Raw genomic sequence first — 18,933 nt, 5'->3', positions numbered from 1 at the left:
ACCCAACACATGTTTGGATTTAGGTCAGGAATGGCCAGATTCTTAATGAATGCATCTGTTGGAAGTCTGCAGATTATAAACAAAATGGTTTGCTTTTTGGCATTGATTAAACGTTTGCCTCAAAATTTAAATTAATTCTGTTTCCATTTGGTGCTCAAAATTTTTCACAACTAATTCCAATATAAGAAACAAATGGCGACAAGGTCGACCACAACTTAAGTAACAACAGTGTCCATAATTTTTTTTTAACTATGTGCTGATCTTTACCCCTTTTGTCACCGTTATGTCCAAATAAAGACACAGTGGTTCTAACTAACTGATTATTGCCAGACCTTAACATAGAACATAGAACATACTGTGCAGAAGGAGGCCATTTGGCCCATCAAGTCTGCACTGACCCACTTAAGCCCTCACTTCCACCCTATCCCCGTAACCCAATAACCCCTCCTAACCTTTTTGGTCACTAAGGGCAATTTATCATGGCCAATCCACCTAACCTGCACGTCTTTGGACTGTGAGAGGAAACCGGAGCACCCGGAGGAAACCCACGCAGACACGGGGAGAACGTGCAGACTCCGCACAGACAGTGACCCAGTGGGGAATCGAACCTGGGACCCTGGCGCTGTGAAGCCACAGTGCTATCCACTTGTTCTAACGTGCTGCCCCAACAAAGGATGCCAGAGGAATACTACAATGAGTATACATCATCAATCACCAAGGTGCTCTGGCCTTCCCTGGTGCCTCGCATACATTGCCACACACTGTAGGCCCACAATTTTGGCAAGGTAGTGACACGAGTTGGTTCCCTCCAGAGATAATAAACTCCAGTCCAAGAGGTGTTTTCAGCAGAACCCATGAAGTAAAGGGAAATCTAAACAATGCCTTCAGTCTTATTTTATGTTTTCCTTTCTTTTCTGGTGCTCTGCGTTTGTGCAGTGTTGGTGTCTCCAGCCCAGAATTCACCCTGCACACATGGAGGCAAAACGTTTTGTATTCAACACTGCAAACCGCAGTTACACAGTCCACTTCCCACTCCTGAGCTGGCAGTGCTGATAAAATACCGACTGAAAGAAAGGCAGGCAGGCAGCCAGCCAATCAGCTCATTAGAAATGTCCTCAGCTATTGAATTAATGTTCTCATAGTCAGTGAGGTAGCAGTTAAGAGGAAAGTACTGTTCCAGTATGAGTGAAGCTGTGTTAACTGGGCTGAACCCAGATGAGAGGAACAATCGTATAGCTGAGGAACAATGAGTCTCTGAAGTGATTTGTATCAATGGATTAAATGTCAGGTTGGAAATTGTATCTTTATAGTAACTGCAGACCATGGGAGCATAAGCTGAACCAAAAGAATGAAGTTTCTTCAACAAACATAATCAGTCATCAAATATTAGACACTCCAGTAATATTCCCCTTTTAGCGATGTGGCCCTCCATGAAGAAATGGGATATGTTATGAGCTATGCAGCTCCTCACAAAAATTGGAACTGGTTTCCGGTTGTGTTAGCTTGCCGAAATCTCGCTCACTGCATCATTGACAAATGTCCCTCAGTCCTTTTCCTCTTGTCTTTAGAGGGAAGATGATGGGTGACAAAGGCTTGGTGGAGCAGGGAAAGGAACTGCCAGCAACTCCATTTCTGATGGAGGTGGTGGAGCGTCTTTCACTGAGTGGCTTCCCTCTCCCATCTCCTATCCCAAACATTCATTCATTCCCAATCCCTTGTTATCACAAAAACATTGGGATGGATTTTACAACCCCTGGCAGGCATGATTCCCATGGCGCGGGGGTGGGGGTGGGGGGGGGGAATGGCAACAGCATTTGATGGCTGCGGGGCGGGACAGCATGGAGCGTGTCAGCTCCATGCCAATGTGGTTTCTGTAGAGGGAGGTATGCATTCCACTTCTCCCACCCACCCTGCTCTGTATTATTGTGACCAGGAACTGGTGTAGGCCATTTGGTCCTTTGAGTCTGCTCCACCATTCAACAAGATGATGACTAATCACTGTACTATATATCTCCATATCCCAAATGTCCATCAACCTCTACATCGAGTCTTCTCAACAACTGAGTATCCACAGCTCTTTGGGAAGAGAATTGCAAAGACTTACAATCCTCTGGTGAAGAAGTTTAATTTTCATCTTGATGCGACCATCAATTCACTCAAAGACACTTGGAGAAGTAAATCGTGGTTTTAATCAGCTTAGAACTGAGCCTGCCTGCGACCGGTACAATACTGAAGGTGGCTCCGCAGGTCAGCTGCTCTTATACTTCCTCTAAAGGGGTGGAGCCATGGGCGGAGCCCGTACATGCCCCAACATATCCCCCTGAGGGTGAAGCCACACAATGGCCCATAGGTGGAGCCCACTGGGTTAATAACATAACACAGTGCACTGGTGAATTATCAGTAATTATACATTCACCACATTCACCCCCTGTTTAAAAAATGAATTCTGGCGGGGGCAATGGGCTCATAAGTTCAGTCGGTCCTGTGCCCGGATCGTGCACTGCAATCGCCGAAGCACTGGTGTTGTAGCCGCTTCGGGTGGCTGTGGAAGTGGGTCTGGAGCGGGCACAGGCGTGGACTCCGGGAGCGGCTCTTCCGGAGCTTCATTCCTGTGATCCGGTGCGGCGGGTGGGAGGGAGTGCAGGAACCATATAGGGGTGGTGGCGCTAAACATGGGAGGTTGGACGGGACATAGAGTGGGGGATGCAGTAGTGTAGTGGTGGTGGAGCCTGCGGGCGCCAGGTCCGGAGGGAGACGGTATCTTGCCGGCCATCGGGATGTTCGACGTACGCATAGTGTGGATTGGAGTGCAGGGGGTCGGTCTTATGGCTCCGAACGTGTTTTCGGAGGAGGACTGGACCTGGTGTCATCAGCCAGGGCGGAAGCGTGGCCCCTGAGGTAGCTCCACTTGGGAAAACAAACACACGGTCCATGAGGAGTGTGGTTTGTGGCTGTGCAAAGGAGGGACCTAATAGAGTGGAGCACATCGGGGAGGACTTCCTGCCAATGAGAAACTGGGAGAGTCCTGGACCGTAGGGTCAGTAGGACGGTCTTCCAGACTATCGCGTTCTCCCTCTCCACCTGCCCATTTTCCCGTGGGGTTTTAACTGGTAGCCCTGCTTAAGACGATGCCCTTACTGAGCAGGTACTGCCGCAGTTCGTCGCTCATGAATGACGAGCCCCTGTCGCTGTGGACATAACTGGGGAAACTATGCAGGGCTTTAATGACAGTGGGGGTGGTCATATCGGGGCAGGGGATGGCAAACAGGAAGCAGGAGAACTCATCTATGATGTTCAGGAAGTATGTGTTGCGGTTATTGGAGGGGAGGGGCCCTTTGAAATCGATACTGAGGCATTCAAAGGGCCTGGATGTCTTTACCAGGTGGGCCTTATCTGGTCGATAAAAGTGCGGTTTACACTCCGCACAGATCTGGCAGTCTCTGGTTATAGCTCTGACCTCTTCGGTGGAGTAGGGCAGGTTGCGGCCTTGATGTAATGGGCGAGCCAGGTGACCCCCGGGCGGCAGAGATCATTGTGGATAGCCCGTAGTCGGACATCTTGTGCGCTGGCGCATGTGCCACGGGGACAGGGCATCTGGGGGCTCGTTGAGCTTCCCAGGACGATATACTATATCGTAGTTAGAGGTGGAGAGTTCGATCCTCCACCTCAAGATCTTATCATTCTTGATTTTGCCCCGCTGCGTATTGTCAAACATGAAGGCAACCGATCGTTGGTCGATGACAAGGGTAAACCTCCTACCAGTGAGGTAGTGCCTCCAGTGCCGCACGGCTTCCACGATGGCTTGGACTTCTTTTTCGACCAAGGAGTGTTGAATTTCAGAGGTGGTGAGGGTGCGTGCAAAGAACGCTACCGGTCTGCCTGCTTGGTTGAGGGTGGCGACGAGCGCGACCCCTGAGGTGTCGCTCTCCACCTGGAAGGGTACGGACTCGTCCACCGCGCGCACCGCGACTTTGGCGATGTCCGCCTTGATGCAGTTAAAGGCATGGCGGGCCTTGGCTGCCAGTGGAAAGAGGCTGGCCTTAAATAGTGGGCGGGCTTTGTCCGCATACTGGGGGCCCACTGGGCGTAATAGGAGAAAAATCCAAGGCACCTCTTCAGGGCCTTGGGACAGTGAGGGAGAGGGAGTTGTAAAAGTCAGGGTCGGACCCTAGGACCCCGTTTTCCACGACGTATCCGAGGATGGCTAGCCTGGTTGTGCGGAAAATGCATTTCTCCTTGTTGTAGGTGAGGTTGAGTTTTTGGGCGGTTTGGAGAAATCGGTGGATGTTGGCGTCGTGGTCCTGCTGATCATGGCCGCAGATGGTGACATTGTCCAAGTACGGAAATGTGGCCCGCAGCCCGTACTGGTCCACCATTCGGTCCATCGCTCGTTGGAACACCGATACCCCGTTTGTGACGCCAAAGGGGACCCGGAGGAAATGGAAAAGGCGGCCATCTGCCTCAAACGCCGTGTAGTGGCGGTCCTCCGGGCAGATTGGGAGCTGGTGATATGCAGACTTCAGATCCACCGTGGAGAACACCCGGTAGTGTGCGATCTGGTTAACCATGTCTGCAATCCGGGGAAGGGGGTACGCATCGAGTTGCGTAAACCGGTTAATGGTCTGGCTGTAATCAACCACCATCCGGAACTTTTCCCCGGTCTTGACGACCACCACCTGAGCTCTCCAGGGGCTATTGCTGGCCTCTATGACCCCTCCCGCAAGAGACGCTGGACCTCGGACCTAATGAATGTCCTGTCCTGCATGCTATACCGCCTGCTTCTGGTGGCTACTGGCTTGCAATCGGCGGTGAGGTTTGCGAAGAATGGGGAGGGGGTCGATTTTTAGGGTCGCAAGGCTGCACATGGTGAGCGGGGGCAGGGGCCCCCCGAACTTAAGAGTTAGGCTCCTGAGGTTGCACTGGAAGCTGAGTCCCAAAAGGCGAGGAGCGCAGAGGTCTGGGAGCACATATAGTTGAAAGTTAGCGTACTCAGTGCCCTGTATCGCTCGGGTTGTAGTAGTGCACCCTTGGATTTGCACCGAGTGCGACCCAGAGGCGAGGGATATGGTTTGTTGCGTCGGGAATATTGGGAGCGAGCAGCGTCTTACCATGTCCGGGTGAATGAAGCTCTCTGTGCTCCCGGAGTCGAAGAGGCAAGGTGTCTCGTACCCATTAACCCGGATGGCCATCATGGAGCTCCGGAGGTGCTTAGGTCGCGACTGGTCCAGGGTGACCGCGCTGAGGTGTGGGTAGCTGGCGTGATCGGAGGTGCTGGGGCGGCCCCGCGATTGCTGTCCATGTAGGTCGTACGTGTCGAGCGGCGTAGCAGATGGCGGCCAAGGTGGCGGCTCCCGCTGGTCAAGCCTGGCGGGCGGTGAGGAAGATGGCGGCCCCCGTGGATCGCATGTGGCCGGCCGCATGGGGGAGGATGGCCAAGATGGCAGCCCTCATGAGTCGCACGTGTGCGGAGGTGGAGTCGGCAGACACGCTGCCACCTTGCGGGGTAAGCGGGCTTGTGAGTCTGTGGATCGGGTCTGTGAGTTCGAATTCTTAGACCTGGCCAGGCAGACCTTGGCGAAATGTCCTTTTCGCCCGCAGCTGCTGCAGTTTGCGTGGCGGGCTGGGCAGTGCTGTCGGGGGTGTTGGGACTGGCCGCAAAAGTAGCAGGGTAGCTCCCCATGATGGGCGGGCGGCCGCGCGGCACAGGCCTGGGGTAGTTGCAGGTCGGGGGCCCACGAGGGGGGTCGCGTGATCGGCCGGGAACGCAGTAAGGCTCAGAAAAGCGGCTTCCAGAGAGGTAGCCAGTTTTACCATGTCGTCCAGATCCTTGGCCCCCTTTTCGAGCAGGCGCTGTCTCACATAGTTCGATCGGACCCCCGCCACGTAAATGTCTTGGACGGTGAGCTCCATGTGCTGAGTGGCCGTAACGGCCTGGTAGTTACAGTTGCGCGTGAGGGCTTTGAGGTCGCGTAGGTAACAATCTAGCGACTCCCCGGGGCGCTGGTGGCGAGTGGTGAAGACGTGACGCGCGTATACCTCGTTCACATGCCACACATAGAGACGTTCGAGTAGTGCGAGAGCCTCTGTATAGGAAGCAGCTTCGCTGAGCTGGACAGAAATGCGATGGCTCACCCGTGCGTGGAGGAGGCTCAGCTTTTGTTCATCAGTGATGGATGGCGTAGATGACGCGGCGAGATAGGCCTTGAAGCATCAAAGCCAATGTGAAAAAATTTATTTCGCCTCCGCGGCCTGTGGATCGAGTTCCAGTCTGTCAGGTTTGAGGGCTGCTTCCATAATAATATTTTAAGCTGATTAAATTGATGCGACCGTCAATTCACTCGAAGGCACGTGGAGAAGTCAACCGTGGTTTTAATCAGCTTAGAACTGTGCCTGCCTGCGACCGGTTCAATACTGAAGGCAGCCCCGCAGGTCAGCTGCTCTTATACTTCCTCTAAAGGGGTGGAGCCATTGGCGGAGCCTGTACATGCCCCAACATATCCCCCTGAGGGTGAAGCCACACAATGGCCCATAGGTGGAGCACACAGGGTTAATAACATAACATAACACAGTGCACTGGTGAATTATCAGTAATTATACATTCACCACACATCTCAACACTAAATGACCAACCCTTAAATCTGAAAGTGTGACCCTGTATTCCACATTTCCCAGTTTTCTCAATATTTACCCTGCAAGCCCTTCACAAATTTTCAATGATTCAATTAAATCACTTCTCTTTCTTCACTTAATCCAGTGGATCAATCCAATGGTCCAGTGAATTTATACACTCCCGCAGGGCCAGTATTTTCTCTCTTAGGTAAGGAGATTAATGCAGCCCGCTTGATTGTCATGCCATCGACAAACATTCACTCCCTCTACGATCGCCGCAAAGAAGCAGTAGCGTGTGCCATCTACAAGATGCACTGCAGGAATTCACCAACGTTCCTTAGGCAGCACCTTCCAAATTCATCACCGTCACTATCCAGAAGGACAAGGGCAGCAAATACTTGGGAACACCAACACCTGGAAGTTTGCCTCCAAGTCACTCACCATCCTGACTTTGAAATATATCTCCCTCCATAACACCACATGGACTTCAGCGGTTCAAGGAGGCAGCTCACGGCTGCCTTCTGATGGACAATTAGGGATGGCCAATAAATGCTGGCCTAGCAAGCGACACCCAGATCCCATTAATTAATTTTTATAAACTGCACACAGTACTCTAACTGTGGCTTCATCAATGCCCTGTAAATTTGTAGGAAGACGTTACTCGTATATACTCCATATATTTGCAACAAGTTAACCTACCAGTTGCTTGCTTCACCATAGAATAGGAACCTTAGAATTCCTACAGTGTAGAAGGAGGCCATTCAGTCTATCAAGTTTGCACCGACCCTCTGAAGGAACACCCTACCTACGCCCAATCTCCCACCCTTTCCCTGCAATCCCATCCAACCTGCACATCCGTGGAAACTAAGGGGCAATTTAGCATGGCTAATCCACCTAACCTGCACATCTTTGGACTATGGGAGGAAACTGGAGTACCCGGAGGAAACCCACGCAGACACTGGGAGAAAGTGCAAATTCACACAGTCACCCAAGGCTACAGTTGAACCCAGATCACTGGCATTGTGAGGCAACAGTGCTAACCACTGTGCCACCCTTGTTAATATTTTGTGATTCTTATCTGAATGCTCGCTGAATGCTCCTTCACATTCCTAACCTTTCACCTTTATACTACGGCTGCTAGCCCATCACCGGCCGGAGCATCGGTGCGGGGGCGCCGCCGACTTTTTTATTGTAAAACTAGATACTTCCTCCGGACATAGCCTCAAAATCGGAGAATTCAGCCCACAATCTTTCCATGGGAAATTGTTAAGAGCCCATGGGTGGGATTTTCCTTTGGATGACGCTGGAATCGGGAAACGCGATTGGTCGGAGAATCGATTTTGATGCCGAATGGCGGGTGCCGGATTCACGCCAAATCGCAGTTCTCCGGTGCCTTGACAGCAGCATCAATGCATTCCGGAATGCATATACAGTAAACACTCTTGGCATATCATTAGCGGGCCTGACCCGATACTCTCCTGGACATCCGCCATTCTCCGCCTCCACTATGGCGAATTCCCGATGGCAAAGTTCACTTGCGTTTTAAAAACCGTGAAACCGGCATCGTGGCTGCTGAGGGAGACAGGGGGGGTACAGAAAACGTCCAACGTCATCATAGTTCGCTGACAGTCGTGCCACTGTCTAGGGCTTCTGCCAGGGTCGGGGGCAGGAGCGGGGTGGGGGGTGGACAGGAGGTGGGCTGTAGGTTTGGGATGGACGGGCACGGAACCCCATTGCCGCAGCCTGCAAGGCAGCCATGCAACTGCACATGCTGCTGACTGCCCACTGTTAACTCGTGCCATGGTCCGTATGTGTGTTCCCCCAGGCAACCCCCCTCGGTGCTTTCTGTCCCCAGCTGACCCATCAGCGGGATGGGCGCGCTCCAACACAACCAATGCCGTCTTGTTGGCTGGGATGAGTGTGTGTGGGGAGTGAAGTGTGTATATGCGACTGCAGCCTGTCAGCCTCCTGAGTGTCAATCGCGAATCCAGCGAATCCTGCACTATTTCTCATTGGAATCGATTGTGTTCCACGTGGCACTGCTGGTGCTAGCCCCTGAATGGTCGTTGAATCAGTCCAGGTGCGGCGCCAGTTTTGCTATTATGGAAGTCCGTGAATCCCGCCCCAGCGTCAACACTTAGGGCTGGATTCTCCGATTCTGCGGCTATGTCCACAGGATCCGTCAGGTCGTACAACCAAAAGTCGGTGCCGCCCCAGCAACGATCCCCTGCCCGGTGGGGGGCTAGCAGCCACACTGTGTAAAGCCCCCGCTTTACCTGCGGATATGGCTGCTGAATGGACGGGTCCATGGCCGTTCATGCGCACGGCGACAGCATGCGATGGCCACGCCACACAACATGGCATCAGCTGCGCATGCACCCGGCCTGCCAAAACCTGTCCCTCTGTAACTCCCATGGCCACCCCCAGACCAGCCCCACCAGCCCCCCCAAATCCTCCCCCTGCCAGCGGAACGGCTTCCCCCGACTGTGACGGAGCTGGACCCAGTCTGCAGCCGCCACATGAGGTCCCTGAAAGTTGAGAGGCCATGCGCCCCATGTCATTGGGGACTCGGCCCATCGGGGGCGGCGCATTGTGGGAGGGCCCTAGGTGACGTCCTGAAGCTGTCCCGGCTGCATGCGATGTACTCCTCGAGTGCACCATTTTTGAAGGGGCGGAGCATCGAAAAAACAGCGCCCCCCTCCGATTCCAGCTTAAAAACCCATTCTCTGATCGTAATTTCGACGTCGACGATCGGAGAATCCAGCCCTTAGTCTCAGGAACAGTGAATTCCACTGCACATTACTGTATTGAAATAATGGGCGGGATTCTCCGCCCCCGCGCCGGGTCGGAGAATCGCCAGGGGGCCACGCGATTCGCGCCACGCCACCCTGACACTGCCCCTACTCCGGGACGCGATTCTCTGCAGAGCTGAGAATCAGCGCCATTGGGGCCCACATGCTCAGAGCAGTGCCGGTCAGGGGCCGTGCGCGATCTTCCGGCCCGCATTGGCCGAGCAGACGTAAAAAAAAAGAGTCCCGCTGGCGCCGTTCTAACCTGCTCTGAGTCGGCGGCACCACGGCGTTGAAAGGTCGGGTGGTGGCCTGTCGGGGGGAGGGTTGGTCCGACCCCTGGGGGGGGCCTCCAATGTGGCCTGGCCTGTGATCGGGGCCCACCAATCGGCTGGCCGGCCTCTGTGGCTGGGGGCCTCCTTATCTACGCGCCGGCCCCTGTAGCCTTGCGCCATGTTGCATCGGGGCCGGCGCGTTGAAGGAGGCCACTGCACATGCACGGATCCCGCGCCGCACAGTACGCGCCGGGATTGGCAGCTGGAGCGGCGTCAACCGCTCCAGTGCCATGCTGGCCCTCTGTAGGGGCCAGAATTAGTCCTCGGCTCGGTCCGTTCACACCGTCGTAAAGCGCGATGGTTTTTACGACGGTGTGGACACTCTGCCGCGGGATTAAAGAATCCCGCCCAATATTCCTGTAAATTTTTTAAGGTTCAAAGGACATTTTTGTGTCAATTAAGCTTGTAAACATTGCTCCCTCAATCCCCACCCACCAGGAACAGGATAAGGCAGAGACAGCCATGTGCAATGTTACATAAAGGAACCATGATCCGCTATGGAGATTGATAGATTTTTGAAGACTAAAGTAATCGAGGAATGAAGATAGTGCGTCAGAAGATCAGTCATGATCTTGTTGAAAAGCAAAGAAGACACAAAGGACTGAATGGCCTACTCCTGCTCTCATCTCTTGCTTCTTATGCTCTCATGAATAAGAGTATGCCATTCAAATGTCCATTCCTGCTCTAACCAGGTTCAGTCAGATCATGGTTGATCTACACAATTTGACAATTTGATATGTATCTCGATTGCTTCATCCAAACCATCAATATGGTAAATTTTGAGCCCCAAAACCTATCTCTGAGGAACGGCATTTGTTACATGCCAGCAGAGTACTGACCTATTAACCCCACCCTCTGTCTCCACTCTCCCAACCACCTTCCAAGAAAGGTTAATAATTCACCGATAGTTCTGTGCATCCTCAATCTTACTTCAAGAAGTCCACTTATCTAATGCCCTGACCTAGATTATGAGTGATCTCTTCAAAGAAATCAATCAGAGAAGTGACATGTGAATTATACTTAACAAAGGCAAGCAGGCTCTCTGATCAGTTCAGATTTGTTCAAGTGCTCAGTCGCTCTATTCCTAATGAGAGATTTTAGTGGTTTCCAATAACTGACGTTAAATTGACAGGCCTGCATTTATCGGCTTTCTTTCTCCCACTCTTCATAGATGATGGAGTGGCATTAGCAATTTTGCTGTCTTAACGCACAATTTCTCAGTCAAGAGAGCTTTGAAAGATTATAACTAAGGTTCCAGCAATTTCTTTACCCACTTCTTTCAATATCCTAGGGCAGAAGCCATCATATCCTGGAGTTTTACCTATCCCAGGTCTCATTTCTTTCCCCCCCGTTTATCACTTTGTTACTTCTACTGAATGTTTTGATTGATGTTCGAGTTTTCCTACTATTACTGCTGTTTAATCTTCACCCTGTCTGAAAAAATTGGTCCCAAATACTTGTTCGATAAATCTGCCATTGTATTGTTATCTATTACCGTATCAGCATCATTTGTTCCTATTGGACTCACATTTCCCTTTGGAAATCTCTTTTGTGACTATTAATATTTTCTCTGTGTCCTACTGTTGGTCTCTATAATTCTCCCAGTCCACTGGATTACCATTTGGCTTGGCATTTATGGAAGCAACACCCTTTAGTTTCATACTCAGTCTTGTGACATATGTTGACCGTGGTTGCCTGACGATACAAGTGGAACTTTTACTCCTTAAGGGTATGTATTGATCTTGCGCCAAATACGTCTTTGAGTACCTTCCATGGTCTTCCAGTGAGGTTTGCCTGTTCAAGGCTCAGCCCAGTTTAACCTGTTCAGCTAGGCCCTGCTGGATTTCTTCAGCAATCTCTGTTTTTGTTCCAGATTCCAGCATCCACAGTATTTTGATTTTATTTCGACGAATATAATTGGCCTTGCCAATGTAAAATATTTAATTTGAATGTTACTTTGTTTATGCCCTGAAAGTGGACATTCGGAGCGGAATTCTCCGGTCTCCCAGCTGCATGTTTTTGAGCGACGGGAGTCGGTGTGCCGCTCGCTGGCGACAGGATTATCTGTTCCCGTCTCTGTCAATGTCCATTTGAAGCCATCCCGTGCTGCCAGGAATCCCGCAGGTGGGGGTGTGCAGCGGGCGGGACCAGAGAATTCCGCTCCCAGTATAAGGCCAGAGAATTCTGGCCTAGAAATTTCAGTTACTCGGGGAAGAATTCTGGAGAAATGAATTTAGAAAACATTTTGAAGGTTTGATAGAAACCAGGTGATCAAATTTGCATAATTACAGAGTGATATACTTCGACGGGAGCAGCTAGTATTTGTCACATGATGCAATACCTTTAATTTTGAAAATACCAATTACCTCATCACTTACAGGACCAGCATTTAAGTTTCATTGTTCGATGATCATACGTTGAGTTTTCAGTGTAGCAATAAACTAAAGTGCACTGAGCAGTGTGTTTTTTTTCTCCACCCTGTTCTCAATAAAGGGACCATAAACTGTTTATATTGTTGAAGCTCCTCTCGTCAACCTAAGGGTTCAATGTATCAGCCGTGCTAGGGAACTCTGCCCACTGGGCTTCTGGTAGCATGAATGCTCGATCTAGAATGCCAGGAAATCCAGATGCATAGGTCACCCCTCATTCCAGCTGTTCTCAGAAGCCACCTCTGCACCAACACACACCACAGAAGTGTCAGACAGCATGCAAACAGACACATGACAATATTAGGCAACCACGGAATTGGGCAAAAGTCACAGTTGGACCACTTGAGAGTTATTCGCCAATACCCCTGACCGATATTGAATATAACGGTAGAACAGTGACTCTCAGTAATCGTCCAGCGATTTGCGAGATCCTGATGGATTAAGATTTTGCGAGATCCGTATGGATTGAAAAATTACTCTTTATGCAGCTCTGACTGTTGGGTTCATTTCCACCATTCCGTTTTAATTTCGGGTAAACAACTGGTTTCCCCAAACACTCAAAACAGTTTTCCGAAGCTGATTAAATGCGCCTGCCTGAGTAAGTTGCTCAAACCAGTTAGGTGACAGCTTGCTGTTGCACAGAATGTGAAAATTATTGTTCTTTCAAATCTCAGGAATTAGATCAGCAGAGAGATTGCAAATGTTTGACTGAGCTGAAATATAACTGAGAGTGCACAGAGCAGTCAACATTTGAAACAGAATGTCAGATTAACCACTTCTGGCGAAGAACTTCATCCAAATGACTAAGCTGTCCTTTTTAAAAAAAAAATAATTTTAATTAAAGGTTTTCATAAAATATCAATAACAAAATGAGAAAGAAAAAAGAACCCAACAGGGTTAAGTACAAAACACAATCTAAAAAAGCAACCCCCCAAACCCCTCCCCCCCTGTACGTAAATAAAAAATTAACATTAACACCCTGACTTAACACAGCAGGTGAATACACCCCCTCAGACCCTCCAGTGTAAATAACATAAACAAACATAAAGTAAAACCCACCCCCCCTCCCCCGAGTTGCTGCTGCCATTGACCAATGTCTATCGTTCTGCCAGAAAGTCTAAGAACGGTTGCCACCGTGTAAAGAACACGTGTACCGACCCTCTCAAGGCAAATTTCACCCTCTCCAATTTAATGAACCCTGCCATATCGCTGATCCAGGATTCCACGCCTGGGGGCCTCGCATCTTTCCACTGAAGGAGAATCCTTCGCCAGGCTACCAGGGACGCAAAGGCCAGAATTCCGGCCTCTTTCGCCTCCTGCACGCCCGGCTCCTCTGCCACCCCAAATATTGCGAGCCCCCAGCCCGGTCTGACCCTGGATCCTACCGCCCTCGACACCGTCCTCGCTACGCCCTTCCAAAATTCCTCCAGCGCTGGGCATACCCAGAACATATGGGTATGATTTGCTGGGCTCCCTGAGCACCTAACACACCTGTCCTCACCCCCAAAGAACCGGCTCATCCTTGTCCTGGTCATGTGTGCCCTGTGCAGCACCTTAAACTGTATGAGGCTGAGCCTCGCGCACGAAGAGGAAGAATTCACCCTCCCTAGGGCATCTGCCCACGCCCCCTCTTCGATCTCCTCTCCCAACTCCTCGTCGCACTTACCTTTCAACTCCACCACCGAGGCCTCCTCCTCCTCCTGCATCACCTGGTAAGTTTCCGAGATCTTCCCCACTCCCACCCACCCTCCCGAGAGCACCCTGTCATGTACTGTGTGTGGCAGTAGCCGCGGGAATTCCACCACCTGCCGTCTGGCAAACGCCCTTACCTGTAAGTATCTGAAGGTGCTCCCCAGTGTGGGAGCCCGTACTTCTTCTCCAGCTCACCCAAGCTCGCGAACTTACCGTCCACAAACAGGTCCCCCAACTTTCGTATCCCTGCCCTGTGCCACCCCGGAAACCCTCCACCTGTTCTTCCTGGGGCGAACCGGTGGTTCCCCCGTAATGGGGTCCATACCGAGGCCCCAACTTCCCCCCTATGCCGCCGCCACTGCCCCCAGATTTTGAGGGCCGCCACCACCACCGGGCTCGTGGTATACCTCCTTGGAGGGAGCGGCAGCGGCGCCGTTGCCAGCGCCCCCAGACTCGTACCCACACAGGACGCCATCTCGAGCCTCTTCTCTGCAGCCCACTCCCCCTCCAACACCCACGTGCGCACCATTGTCGCATTGGCGGCCCAGTAGTACCCACAGAGGTTGGGCAGCGCCAGCCCCCCCCCTATCTCTACTCCGCTCCAGGAACATCCTTCTCACCCTCGGAGTCCCTCACGCCCACACAAACCCCATTATACTCCTGTTAACCCGCCTGAAAAAAGCCTTCGGGATAAACATGGGGAGGCACTGGAACAGGAACAAAAAGCTTGGGAGCACCGTCATTTTGATTGACTGCACCCTACCCGCCAAGGACAGCGGCAACCCGTCCCACCTCTTGAACTCCTCCGCCATTTGCTCCACCAGCCTTGTAAAGTTAAGCCTATGCAGGGCCCGCCAGCTCCTGGCCACCTGGTCCCCCAAATATCTGAGCGCCTCTCCGCCCTTTTTACTGGGAGCTCGCCAATCCCCCTCTCCTGATCCCCTAGCTGAACTACGAACAGCTCGCTCTTCCCCATATTGAGCTTGTACCCCGAAAAGTCCCCGAATTCCCTAAGGATCCTCATTACCTCTGGCATTCCTCCCACCGGGTCCGCCACATACAGCAGCAGGTCGTCCGCATATTGAAAGCGACACCCTATGCTCCTCCCCACCCCGCACCAACCCCCTCCAGTTCCTCGACTCTCTCAGTGCCATAGCCAGGGGTTCAATCGCCAGTGCGAAGAGCAGGGGGGACACGGGATACCCCTGTCTCGTCCCTCGGTGCAACCGAAAGTACTCGGACCTCCTCCTATTTGTGGCCAGACTCGCCATCGGGACCTCATACAACAGCCTAACCCACCTGACAAACCCCTCCCCAAACCCAAACCTCTTCAGCACCTCCCACAGGTACCCCCACTCTACCCGAGAGAAGACTTTCTCAGCGTCCATCGCCACCACTATCTCCGCCTCCCCCTCCCTCGCCGGCATCATGATAACGTTCAAAAGCCTCCGCACATTCGCGTTCAAATGTCTCCCCTTCACAAACCCCGCCTGGTCTTCATGGATGATCTGCGGCACACAATCCTCAATCCTCGTGGCTAAGACCTTTGCCAGCACCTTGGCATCTACATTTAGCAAGGAAATCGGTCTGTAAGACCCACATTGCAGGGGATCCTTGTCCCGCTTCAGGATCAAGAAGATCAGTGCCTGGGACATCGTCGGGGGTAAAGCCCCCCCCTCCCTTGCCTCATTAAAGGTCCGAACTAACAGTGGGCCCAACAGGTCCATATATTTTTTTATAGAACTCGACCGGGAAACCGCCCGGCCCCGGTGCCTTCCCCGCCTGCATGCTTCCTATCCCTTTGATCAGCTCCTCCAGCCCAATCGGGGCCCCCAGTCCCGCCACCAGTCCCTCTTCCACCTTTGGAAACCTCAATTGGTTCAGGAAACGGCCCATCCCTCCCTCCTCCCGTGGGGGCTCGGATCGGTACAATTCCTCGTAGAAGTCCCTGAAGACCCCATTGATGCCAACCCCACTCCGCACCACGCTCCCTCCCCTGTCCTTAACTCCCCCGATCTCCCTAGCTGCATCCCGCTTCCGAAGCTAATGCGCCAGCATCCGGCTTGCCTTTTCCCCATACTCGTAGACCGCTCCCTGGGCCTTCCTCCACTGCGCCTCTGCCTTCCTGGTGGTCAAAGGTCGAATTCGGCCTGGAGGCTGCGCCTCTTCCTCAACAATCCTTCCTCAGGTTCTTCCGCATACCTCTTGTCTACCCTCACCATCTCCCCCACCAGCCTCTCCCTCTCCCCCCCGCTCCGTCCGCTCCATGTGGGCCCTAATGGAGATCAGCTCTCCCCTCACCACCGCCTTCAGTGCCTCCCATACCATCCCCACTCGGACCTCCCCGTTGTCGTTGGTCTCCAAGTACCTCTCTATACTTCCTCGGACCCGCTCGCTCACCTCCTCGTCCGCCAACAGCCCCACCTCCAAGCGCCACAGCGGGCGCTGGTCCTTCTCCTCCCCCATCTCCAAGTCCACCCAATGCGGGGCGTGGTCCGAAATGGCTATTGCCAAATACTCGGTATCCTCTACTCTCGCTATCAGCGCCCTAGTCAAAATGAAAAAGTCGATTCGAGAATAAGCCTTATGGACATGTGAGAAGAATGAAAATTCCCTAGCCCCCGGCCTTGCCAATCTCCAAGGGTCCACCCCTCCCATTTGGTCCATAAATCCCCTCAACACTCCAGGCTTCCTACCCGTCCTAGACCTGGAGCGATCCAGTGCCGGATCCAACACCGTGTTAAAGTCTCCCCCCATTATCAGGCCCCCCAATTCCAAGTCTGGGTTCCGACCCAACGTACGCCGCATAAAACCCGCATCATCACAGTTCGGAGCATACACATTGACCAGTACCACCCTCTCTCCCTGCAACTTACCACTTACCATTATGTACCTACCGCCATTATCTGCCACAATGCTCGACGCCTCGAATAACACCTTCTTTCCCACCAAGATCGCCACCCCTCGATTTTTGGCATCTAGCTCCGAGTGAAACACCTGACCTACCCACCCTTTCCTCAGTCTTACCTGGTCTGCCACCTTCAGGTGTGTCTCCTGGAGCATAACCACATCTGCCTTCAGCCTCTTCAGGTGCGCGAACATGCGGGCCCGCTTAACCGGCCCATTCAGTCCCCTTACATTCCAGGTTATCAGTCGGATCAGGGCGCTACCCGCCCCCCTCCCCGCTGACTAGCCATGACCCCTCCTCGGCCAGCCACGCGCCCGCACCCCACACCCGGCCCGTTCCCCACAGCGGCATACCCCCATCTCGACCCCCCCCCACTCGCTCCAGCTCCTCCTTGACCTTAGCAGCAGCCACTCGATTCCCCCCCCCCCCCACCGGCTAGGACCCATCCTAGCTGGTTTACTCCCCCCACTGCACTTCCGCAAGTCAGCTGACTCCTGCTGACCCCGGCCACTCCCACCTCCCCTTCGACTCCTCCCATTGTGTGGCACACCCTCCTCTCCCGCCCCCCATCCACAGGCTCTCCCCCTCCCCCCTCCGTTCTAAGCGCGGGAAACAATCCTCGCTTCCCCCCCCGCCCCCCCAGTCTTCGGCGCGGGAAAAAAGCCCGCGTTCTCCACCTACCAAAACAGTGCCCAACCCGCCCCATCCACTCTCCCCAACCCGAAAGAGAAAAACACAGAGAAAAAGAAACCCGAAACAATGCAAAGGCTCCACCCCCCCCACCCCCCCCACCCCCCCCGAACCAAAAATAGGCATAACATATCCACCGCAGTCCCCAATCGCCCATCCCGACCCTCAGTCTGTGTCCAGCTTCTCGGCCTGAACAAAGGCCCACGCCTCCTCCGGAGACTCAAAATAATGGTGCCAGTCCTTGTAGGTAACCCACAGTCGCGCCGGCTGCAACATGCCAAACTTCACGCCCTTCCTGTGCAGCACCGCCTTCACTCGATTGTACCCAGCCCTCCTCTTCGCCACCTCCGCACTCCAGTCCTGATATATCCGAACCTCCGCGTTCTCCCACCTGCTGCTCCTCTCCTTCTTGGTCCACCTGAGCACACACTCCCGATCGTCGAACCGATGGAACAGTACCAGCACCGCCCGCGGAGGCTCGTTAGCCTTGGGCCTCCTCGCCAACCCTCTATGGGCCCCTTCCAGCTCCACAGGCCCCTGGAAGGACCCCGCTCCCATCAGCGAGTTTAACATGGTGACCACATAGGCCCCCATGTCCGGCCCCTCCAGCCCCTCCGGGAGGCCCAGAATCCGCAGATTCTTCCGCCTCGACCGATTCTCCATCTCCTCGAACCGCTCCTGCCATTTCTTGTGGAGCGCCTCGTGCACCTCCACCTATACCGCCAGGCCTAAGATCTCGTCCTCATTGTCAGAGATCTTTTGTCGAGCCTCTCGGATCGCCACCCCCTGGGCCGTCTGTGTCTCCAGCAGCTTATCAATAGAAGCCTTCATCGGCTCTAGCAGGACCGTTTTAATCTCTCTGAGGCAGCGCTGGATACCCTCCTGCTGCTCCTCCGCCCACTGCCTCCACGCTGCCTGGTCTCCGCCCGCCGCCATTTTGTCCTTCTTCCCTCCCTTCTTCTGGTCCACCACCACCTTTTTTGTCGTCCCGCTCCTATTTAAAGCCATATACTGACAGGGAGCTATTATTAATTCCTTCTCACACCGTGAAACGTCCAAAAAGTGCCCTTGATGGCCCTGAAAAGAGCCCAAAAGTCCGTTTTTGCGGGAGCCACCGAATGTGCGACTTAGCTCCGCATTGCCGCAACCGGAAGTCTCGAGAGGGAATCCTTTTGGCAGTGGTCTGAGAGTCCGTTCCAAACGGGAGCTGCCGAATGCGCGACCTACTCCTCCAAGGCCGCCACCGGAAGCCTCGTCCCCGCTTCTTCAGTGGCCTTGGTAGATCTTTTCACAGCTGTTCCCTCTGCTGCTAGAATTCACCTTTAATAAAGGCCCCCAAGTCAGCTTGCAGCTTTAAGCATGCCCTTCCCCTGCCTGCATGCTGGAAGAGGCTCTGTTTATCCTGCAGTTACAGCCAAATCTTTTACTGTTTCTGCCGGGTCTGGTAACCAAGAGACATACCATTCCTGGGGGACACTGTC

Source organism: Scyliorhinus torazame, chromosome 3 (assembly GCF_047496885.1).
Source record: "Scyliorhinus torazame isolate Kashiwa2021f chromosome 3, sScyTor2.1, whole genome shotgun sequence".
NCBI lineage: Eukaryota > Metazoa > Chordata > Chondrichthyes > Carcharhiniformes > Scyliorhinidae > Scyliorhinus > Scyliorhinus torazame.
The sequence above is the reverse complement of the archived record's forward strand: the minus strand, read 5'-3'. Positions refer to the sequence as shown.